Genomic DNA, 9,724 nt, shown 5'->3' on the forward strand with positions numbered 1-9,724 from the left:
TGGCTCCTTTTAAGGGTGCGGTGGGAGAGTCTGGGCCTCTCCCGAGCTGCTGCGGCTGGCTGTCCATCTCTGGCGCTTCTTGACTTGCAGATCCATCACTGTGACCTCTGCCGTCATCTTCACACCATGCTGTTCCTGTGTGTGTGTCTGTGTCCTAATTTCCCCTTTTATAAGAACATGGGGGTCCACCCTCATGACCTCATCCTAACTTGACCCTGTTCTGTGTTCGCCTCTAACGGAGAGCTCCCTGGCCCGGTGTGTGGGATGAGACACGTCAAATGCCGGTGCGAAGTGGGGAGGCGCGTGCCCTGGGGGGGGGGGATGCAGAAGCATGGCCGTGCCCGGTTCTGGGGCTCCAGTGGCTAGCCATCTGGCACACGGTAGGTGCTCACGCCACTTTGTGGACGGATGAGTGAAAGAGAAGAGACTAGGAGAGGGCACAGGGTGCCACGTCCCAGAAGCTCTGCAGCCACTTAGAGAGGCAGGAAGGAATTTCTCGCCCCGGGCCCCAGCTCCTTGGGTGTTGAAAGATCACATTCCTGGCGTCCATCTCTGTCTATTCCGGCTGCCCCTTTATCAAGCTTGAGACCTGGGGGGATGCTGGCAGCACGCTCAGGCTTGACGGAGGGAGTGAGCCGGTTTCACACGTAGCCTGGATTCCAGGGGCCCCCGAAACCCGCTCGATGCATGTGTGGTCTCACACAGAATCCTCGCATCATCCAGCGGTCCCTGTGTGAAAACCAGATGGACAGTCCCTTTGAAATCGATGCCTGGTTTCCCGGAGCCACGTGATTTAACAATTTCTGCTGCGGGGACTTCCGCCACCCTGCGAGAGTAAAAGCCCCCACGGGGCCCAAAGCGGGCGGACGGCGTGGCTCTGCTGGCGCCGGGACCCTGCCTTTGCCTTCCTGCTCTGTAGGAGCCGGTGCTGGCTCTCCGGGGCAGCGTCTGTGCCGGGCCACGGAGTGCTTTTAAGGTCTCTTCAGTTGGTTCAGTCACCAGAGTCGGGGCCCTGTGTCAGCCACTCTGCCCGCCAGGCAATCCTAGCAGGTCGCTTTCTCCGAGCCTCAGTTTCCCCGCCTGTTTCCTGGCCTAAGATACTGGGTGTAGGCTGTTTACTAGAACGATCCCAGTTTACAGTTGAATGATTCTCTGGGGCCTGGACGACTTTGTCATTATTGCGGGGGTCTGAAGGCCGCATAGTTGTTCTCACAGGGAACTGGCAATAATAGTCTGTCATTCGGGGAAAGCTTGGCAGCGCCAAGGTGATGTGCCACCTCGCAGCACGTGGGGGAGGTGATCGCCGCCACTCGCCGCCCGCCCAGCAGGGACTCGCTCCGTGTTCCTCATGGTGCAGTCAGGAGACAGTTCCCCACCACTACCCCCCGTCTTCCCGCACCCCCCTCCTCTGTCTGTTCCCCCGAGCACAGCACAAATAAAGTGGCAAAATGTGGGCTCCCGCCAATGCCGAGATCAACCGGCTCCGTTTGGCGTTAGCCGGAGAGGCTTGGCCCCGTCTCGCCTTGGAAGACCAGCCTGTTCTCCCAGCGTTCCCGGCACCGAGCTGGCATCCCTGGAAGTCAGCATTTGTGAGCATCTCGGGTGTGTGGGTGACTCGTTCCAAACGCCATCAGCGAGCAAACCTTTGCTGTTTGTTGAGCAAACGGAGGACTGTTTATTCTGGGGCAGATTGGATGTCGTCGGGCCTCTATCCTGCTCATCCGCACACTGGCCCGAGCATCTGCTTCACCCACACGCAGAATCACAGGACGGGGGGGGAAGAGCAGGCCTGAGACTGACAGGCAGGACCCTGGAGGGGAGGGGACAAGTGTGGAAGGTGGCTTGGATCACTCAAGGTGGCAGTCGCCTGGCGTGGCAGATGGGGCACAGGCCAGTTCTCCCCCCTCTCAGTCCAGGACACTCAGCTCCTACGGCGGGTCAGACACACCCAGACGAGCATATCTGATGGGGTTTGAGTTTGTGGGTCCCTTGAACGAGGCATCTTGTCCACTGGGGGCCCACGACACTAACATCTCCGTCATGGGCTCTTCGTGCCCTGGGCTCAAGGCCTTCGGGTGCCTCTGGGGTCTTCCAGACGCCCTGGGAAGAGTAACTGGAGGGCTCAGGTTGCTTATTAGGAAACAGGACCAATGAGCCCCCAGCGCGGTCTGATCCAGGAGCTGAAAACCAAGGGAAAGATGCACTTGGATCCAAGAAAAGACGAATCCTGGGGGAAGGCTCCGCTAGGGAGCCGCACGGGCCCTGCACACGCGGGGGACTGTTGCAGTGTGTAGGGCAGGGAGGGGAACCCGGCCTCATTCCTCGTCTTTCTGTCCATCCCCCAAACCAGAAGGAAGTGAGGGACCCAGGATAAAGGAGAAACAATGGTAGGAAAATAAAATAAAGCCCTGAGTTCAGTGTGTAGAATGTGTACAGACACCTCCTGGGCCGTCCTTATACTGAAACAGTTGTCCTCGTGTCTCTGAAATGCATGTCGAGCTGGGTGCCTGCATTTTTATTGGCTAAGTCTGGAAACCTACACCACGAGGAGATGGGTGATGGGGCTGCCGGCACCCTCGGCAGGAACCTCCCCAGCAGCTGCTTATATTGTCTTTACTGGGGGAGGGGCATAAGGTCAAAGAGCAGGTTAGTTGGGCCCAGTCTACAGGTCCGGGTAAGCAGGAGCTCTGGTGCTGAGCCCCCGTGTGGGCTCTCGGCAGCCTTGAGGGTTAGTTTTATGTGTCAACTTGACTGGGCCGCAGGGTGCCAGGCATTTGGTCCAGCATGATTCTGGGTGTTCCTGTGAGGGTGGTGTGGGGTGAGATTAATATTTAAATCTTTAGACTGAGAAAAGCAGATTGCCCTCCCCAGTGTAGGTGGGCCCTACCCAATCAGTTGACGGCCTGCTTAGGATAAGAGAAACACCTTCTGCCTGAGTGTCTTCAAGCTGGAACATGGGCTTTTTTCCTGACTTTGAACTTTCTTGGTTCCTGAGTCTGCCCACCTTCATGTGGGAACTACACCATCAGTTTTCCTCGTCAGCTGCAGATCTTGGGACTTGTCAGCTTCAATACTTGTGTGAACCAGTTCCTATGATAAACCCCACATATATACTCCTGGTCTCCTGGGGAGCCCTGACTAGTACAGCAGCTATGGTGACGATGAGTTTGGAGCTCCTGTCCCCATCACCCCCTAGACCTGCCCCCTTGGCCTGTACCAGGTGCTGGTGGCCTCACTACTGACAGCCACGGCACTGGATGGGCCTGGCACAAGCCGCAATGGGAGATGCTTGTCACCTGCCTGCACGATGACTGAAGGGCTCTTGGAGCTGCTTCAAGGAGGAAACAGACAGACTTTTCAGGAGGGAGACGTGCTCTTTGTTTCTTCTCAGATTTGCTGGGATGGCACAAATCTGCTTTTTAAAAGCAAGAGAAATGTCAGATTCCAGGAAGGAAGATGGGAGGAGGCATCTATTAATCGCATCCAACAAGCCAGCTCCCTGCAGGCACCGTTCCATTCCCTTTCGTTCTTGCGAGGACCTCGGGAGCACAGGGCAAGATCATTGTGGGCCTTGGTTTATGCCGTGTGCTCGTGCCTGGCCCAGTGTGTTTGTCTATTATGTATATAAATAACAGACCCCGTGGACCCATCTCCCAATATGGGAGCCAGAACACGGTTGATAACTTGCTTCTACCTGGGGCCTCTGCTCTATCCTGGCGCTGAGGGACCACACTCTAGAATCTTGTGTTGAAATTAAAAAAGAAAATTATGTGTTTTTTCACATACAAGTATTATAAAAGGTATGTTTAGCTTTACTTTTTAAAAACTTCAGCCTGGCCGGGCATGTCTCAGTGGCTGAGCATCGACCTAGGATCCAGGAGATTGAGGTTCGATCCGGTCAGGGCACATGCCCGGGTTGCGGGCTCGATCCCCAGCTGGGGACGTGCAGGAGGCAGCCGATCAATGACTCTCTCATCATTAATGTTTCTCTCTCTCCCTCTCCCTTCTTCTCTCTGAGATCAATATATATTTAAAACAACAACAACAAACAAAACAAAACAAAACAAACTTCATAAGAAGACATCTCTTTTCATGGATTTCCCAAGAACTGTGTGTGGGCCCTCCCCATCCCTCTGGTTTCTGCCAGAGGCGACAGCCTCTGTGCGCCTGGGTCTCTGTTGCTCGGGGCTGGGCTGGGCTGAGCCTGGGTCTGCTGAACCTTCCTGCTGCCCCGCAATTGGCCATCTGGGCTCCTGTGTTGCCCTGAGTGTCTGAATCAGACTGTGGACTCACTGCAGCCCACAGGGCCATGCCCACTGCCCACTGCCCACACCGACCAGGACGCAGGCCTGAACTCACGGGGGGAGGCCCACAGCAGAGACAGGCCTGCAGGCAGTCGAAATCACCTGAATCACTACCTATGGTCAGGACAGGATTCCAGGGGGTTCCCATGAGCAGGTGTGTCTCCGAGGAAGACAGGTGGGAGAGGAGGAGGCCTGGGGGTTCGGGCTTTATTTTCTAAGTTGCCACATGCTGGGCATTGGACTGAGCGCTCAGGGGCATTCCTCTCCATGTCCCTGCTGCACTCTGGAAGTGGCACCCATTCTATCCCCATTTTACAGATGAGAAAACTGAGGCTGAGCGAGGTGGAGTGATTTGCAGCTGAAAGGGGAGGAGTCAGGCCTTCTCCAACCCCTGAGGCTGGGACGCCCCAAGCAAACCTCTTATGGGCAGCACGCAGCTCTTGGCATGTGGGTGAAACTCATCTTTGCTCGCAAAGAGTTGGGAAGATAAGAGATTGATGGAGGGGAGGGGCACGAGGAGAACCAGGCAGCCCCGTGCCGCTCAAGCTTGATGCTAGGTTGGGGATCCAAGGGGAGAGTGATCTTTGAGTCTGGGCAAAACAGGAAGGCTTCCTGCAGGAGGAGGCACTAGAGTGGGGAAGGAGGAGAAAGGGCGGCCCAGGCAGGGCCAGAGTCTGGGTGCAGGGCCGGGTAGCTGGCAGGCGTGGCAGGAACAGAAGCCATGTGCTGGGACAGGTGCACGTGCTTATCTGGGTCTGAGCTCCTGTCCCCATTCTGCAGTTGCAAACACCGAGGCCCAGTTTCTATGGTGACATAACAGGTCAAGCTCAAACCACAATGTCCCGATTCGTGGTCTGCTATAGGGGCTTGTGCAGCTGAGGCGAGGCTCACACAGGCCGCAGGGAGCACTGTCCACGGGCTGGAGGCCAGGGTCCGAGCACTGTCCACGGGCTGGAGGCCAGGGTCCGAGGCCAGGGGGGAGACAGAGCCAGTACAGATGCAGCGTGAGCCTTGGGAAGAGGTCAGGACCCCAGGGCTAGGTGCCAGTCCCAGGAGGAGGAAGTTGGAATGCCAGTGGACGAAGACAGGCTGGGCATACCCTTGGACGGTCAGGGGCCCTTGGCTCAGGCCAGCTGGCCTCTTCCCAGACCTCCTTTCCAGTGCTTTCCCCTCCCCTGGGAAACTGAGGCGGGAAACAGGTGCCTGGGAGGGAGAACCACCTTGGGAAGGGGAGCCCCCTTCACAGAGTCCCCGGATCCAGGCTCCGCATCCAGGAAGATGCCTCCTGGAGCCTCAGAAGGAAAAGAGAAGCACGGAGTCCTGGGGTCGCTGCCAAACTCAAAGTTCGCTCCCCAGGCGAACACCTCCGGAGGGGAGGAGAGACGACATATGGAAAAGCGAGTCTTCCACATTGCGGGAGAGGCAGCCGCCCCTCCACAGCCTGCCAGCCCCGCTCCCTCTCTTTCCCTCTGGTGCCTGCCAGGGACAGCACCTGGGGTCTCTACGGCCTGGCTCTGTGTGGCCTCCAACAGTGGGCACCAGGGGCCCACCAGCCCCAGTCCTCAGGGAGTCTGAGTTGCAGAGAGAGACACGAGAACAGGAGGTGAAGGGAGGATGTGGCCAGGGGGAAACACACCGACTCTGCCGCGGAGAGCAAGGAGGGCTTCCAGGAGGAAGTGGCGGTTGAAGCAAGCTGGAGTTAGGCCAGAGCAGGAGAGGTGTTAGAGGCGTGTTTCTACCTGTGCGTGCATTTGAGATGTTGAAACACAGAGAAGTGGAGGCTCAGAGGTGTGAGGTGAGGTTTGCCCAAGATCACACAGGAAGCAGTAGACAGGTGAGGCAGGATTTGCACCAGGCAACCAGCCCGGGCCCAGGCTGTGCCCGGGTGCACGGGGCCACCTTGATTCCTGAAGAGGCCCCCCAATAACCCAGCTGGATAATGAAGGAGGTAGCTGGGGAAGACGTGTGGCTTGCTCCTGCTGGGGGGAACTGAGGGAGGAGTCTTGGGACTGAGAGGAAGGGGGCGTCCTGTTTTCAGGGGCTGGGTGAGGGCGGGTGGCAGTGGGGGTGTGGGAGAGAGAACTGGGGTTCTAGACACGCCATGCAGCAGGGCCTGGAAAACCTTTAGGCTCTGCTGAGGCTCTCGTGTCCCTCAGTGTGAGTGTGTGTTTGTGCATAAGTGTGTGGGTGTGCATTTCTGAGTGTGTGAGTGCATGTCTGTGTGCATGAGTGTGTCTGCATGTGTGTGTCTGAGTGTGTGTGCATGCATGTGTGTGTCTGTCTGAGTGTGAGTGTGTGCACACAAGCGCCCTCATTACCCAGTGGTGGATGCACCAGTGCATGGCAGGACCAGCCTCGGTGGCACCGGGGGTGACTGGTCACAGGCACCGAGTGTGTAGATGCTCAGGGCAGCTGGCCGTGTGCCCAGGCCTTGGTGGCGGCTTGTGCCCCGCAACCCTCTGATCACGCTGGAGTGGGCGAGGACAGCACATGGGCCACCGCACACCTGCAGGTGTCTCCAGTCCCCTGGGCTGCCTTCTGAGAAGAAGCGGGAGAGCAGGGCAGGAGCACCCGAGGAGGGAGAGGCTGTCCCAGCATCACGGTGGCAGAGGGCCCAGGGGTGCAGGGAAGGCTCCCCTCTCCTAGGGGCAGGGACTGTGAACGGGAGGGCATCCCCTGCTGAGCTGGCAGGTGGAGCATGGAAGGGGTCTGGATGGGGTGCCATCTGAGGTGTCTGGTAGGGCGAGTGTGTCCTCTGTCCTGGATACCCACCCAGGGGTACCGGCAGAGTGACCACCAGGACCCGGATGACTGAGGACAGTCTGGGGAGGAAGTGGACAGAGGAGCCACAGGGGAGGGTGGAGGAGGTGAGAACCCAGCCGATGCTCCGCTCAGAGGCGTTTTCTCACCTCCACGAGGGCCCAGCTGGCCCCTGCCCGTGTGGTCAGCCAGTGGGCTGGGGCTCTGACTCCAGAAGGTCACCGGCTGTGGTCCCTCAGCACTGGGGGAGGGGTGCTCCTCGGTGGGGGGGGTGATGGCTCTGCAGGCCACATCCCAAAACTATCCTGGGCTTCTCTGGGCCCCTGAGGAGCCTCCTGAGCTCCCTGGGCCTGACCGCTTCCTGCTCACCTGCCTCCCAGTCTATTCAACCCAGTGACAGGGCGAGTCCCCCTGGGGCTCCTCCGGGGACCTCCACCCGCCTCTGTGCAAGCTCTGCACAGCTGGGTGGCAGGCCCATGGGAGCTCGGGGCTCACGGACCTCTGCAGGCAGCGGACCCGGCCAGGACTGGGCTTAGAAGCTAGAGTGGCGCCCCCTGGTGACAGGAGCCAAGCACAGCTTACCGTGCCCTCTGCGCCACCCACATCGACATGATGTGATTTCTTTTTTCCCACTGAGAAGTTAGGCGGTTCCCTGACGAGCTTTAGAAGGGGTGTGAGTGGGGTTTTACCTTACTTGCACCCTTGTCAGTCTCTGAGGCTTCTCCCAGGTGGTTACCCAGGCTGCAGCAACCCTGTGTAATTTGGGTTGCCATAAAATGCAACTCACCTGGATGTTGTTTTGATCATTTATCTAAAAATCGCAGCCCCAAAATGACATATTTAAAAAAAACCTCTATATCTACTTGCCCAGCAAACACTTCCCAGGGTCCCCCATGCCAAGCTTTACCCACGGAGCTGGGAGATCCAGATAAACAGGGCAGGTCTGTGCCCTCAGGAGCTCACAGCCCATTAGGGGAGACACGTTCACAGAGACCCCATTTCTGAAGTATTCTGGACCCTGGTCCCCTGAATCCTCAGTCTGAGACGGTCATGTAAGCCTTATGAGCCCATTCTCTGGATGAGGAAGCCGAGGGTCAGAGAGGTGCAGTTGCGCAGCCGGGGGAGGCCCTGGGGCTGCTGTGAGAGTGAGGCGAGGTCACCCCTGGAGAAGGGCTGTGCAGCGCCTGGCAGGGAGCAGGGGGCATCCGGCACTCACCACTGGGCACGCGGGGAACTGCTCCACGCCCCGTCGCCTGACTCCAGTGTAGACTCCCCCGGCCTGCGCCTGCTCCTCCTGGCTGGGGGCTCTGCCGCAGCTACAGGACAGTGCGTCACGCTGCTCCGCTGTGGCCCTGCACTAACGCTGACAGTGTGGCTTTGCGTTTCTCCACTCTCTGGCCCCATCTGGACAATGCCACGTCTCCCCTGCCCTCTTTTAACCTTTGTCCCCTTGGGCCAGATCCAGTGCAGCTGAAAATTCCAGTCTCATACCCAGAGCAGGGCTCCCCTCCCACGAATGGGACACTTGATGTCCCCTGAGTGGCCCTCCCCACCCAGACACTGGCTCTCATGGGGTGTGCGACCGCAGGGGCCGCCCCCCGCGCAGCTCCCTGGCATGGCAGAGCTGGCTGTCTTCAACCTTGTCCTGGCCCTGGCAGCAGGTCGCCCATGGCCTCTGGCTGCCTGCCAGTGTCCCTTCTCCTCCAAGGTGACCATCTCGGTGAGAAGGCTGCAGGAGCTCAGAGCCCTCGTCTTGCTTTGTGTCCTTGTGGCTTTGGGAGACTTGCATATGCCCTGTCATTCCGAACGGTGCTCCCTCTGTCCCCTCTCTCTGCCATTGTCTGTGTCCCGTCACCTCCCCAGAGAGGCCGGGCTAGGGCGGGTCAGCCAACCCGCCACCCAGAACCACCGGGACCGGGAGGCTCCTGCAGGCAGGTGGGAGAGGAAAGAGGTCACCTCCTGCCGTCACCTGGGTGATGGTCGAGGTAACTGGGCTGCCACCAGCCCCTCAGCCTCCCCAGGGTGGGCTTCGGTCCTCCAGCTGGGGTCCTGCAGGAAGTGGAATCCCACGCAGGGAGGGAACGTGATGCAGGGACAGTTTACAGGCGCATGTGCTGGGTTAAAGGAGCAGACAGGGACATTGCCCCCCAGGGCCAGCAACAGCGAGGAGTTGGGAGCCTTGGCTTTTGTGGGGGGGATGCACCTGACAAAAGCTGCCAGCATGTGAAGCTGAATCTAAGAAAGCCAAGAAACACCCCAACCTGTCCGTCCACCTGCGCACCCGCCCGGGGTCAGGGCTTCCCGTTGGCCACACCCGACAGGAAGGCCCAGGGAGAAGCTGCCCACGAAGCGTCGCCCAGGCCACAGAGCCGGGCAGGTGCTGGCACGTGGAGGATGGTGGCTCTGGGCTCTATGACATTACTGTGTGTCTCAGGATGACCCTAGACAGAGCGCCCCAAGGCAGCCGTGCCCCGGCCTCTGAGGCTCTGTGAGGCCCCTGTCGCCGTGCTCAGCCCTGGCTGGAGCAGCCGGTGGGAAGCCAGGCCTTGGACTTGTTGCAAATGCAGCGGTAATGGGTCCCGGGCACTCGGGGTCGGGTGGGCAGGTCAGCGGAGTCCCCTGAGATCAGAGGCCTGCGTGGCGCATCCTCACGGGCCCCG

The sequence above is a fragment of the Miniopterus natalensis genome, chromosome 1 (assembly GCF_054644295.1).
Source record: "Miniopterus natalensis isolate mMinNat1 chromosome 1, mMinNat1.hap1, whole genome shotgun sequence".
Taxonomy (NCBI): domain Eukaryota; kingdom Metazoa; phylum Chordata; class Mammalia; order Chiroptera; family Miniopteridae; genus Miniopterus; species Miniopterus natalensis.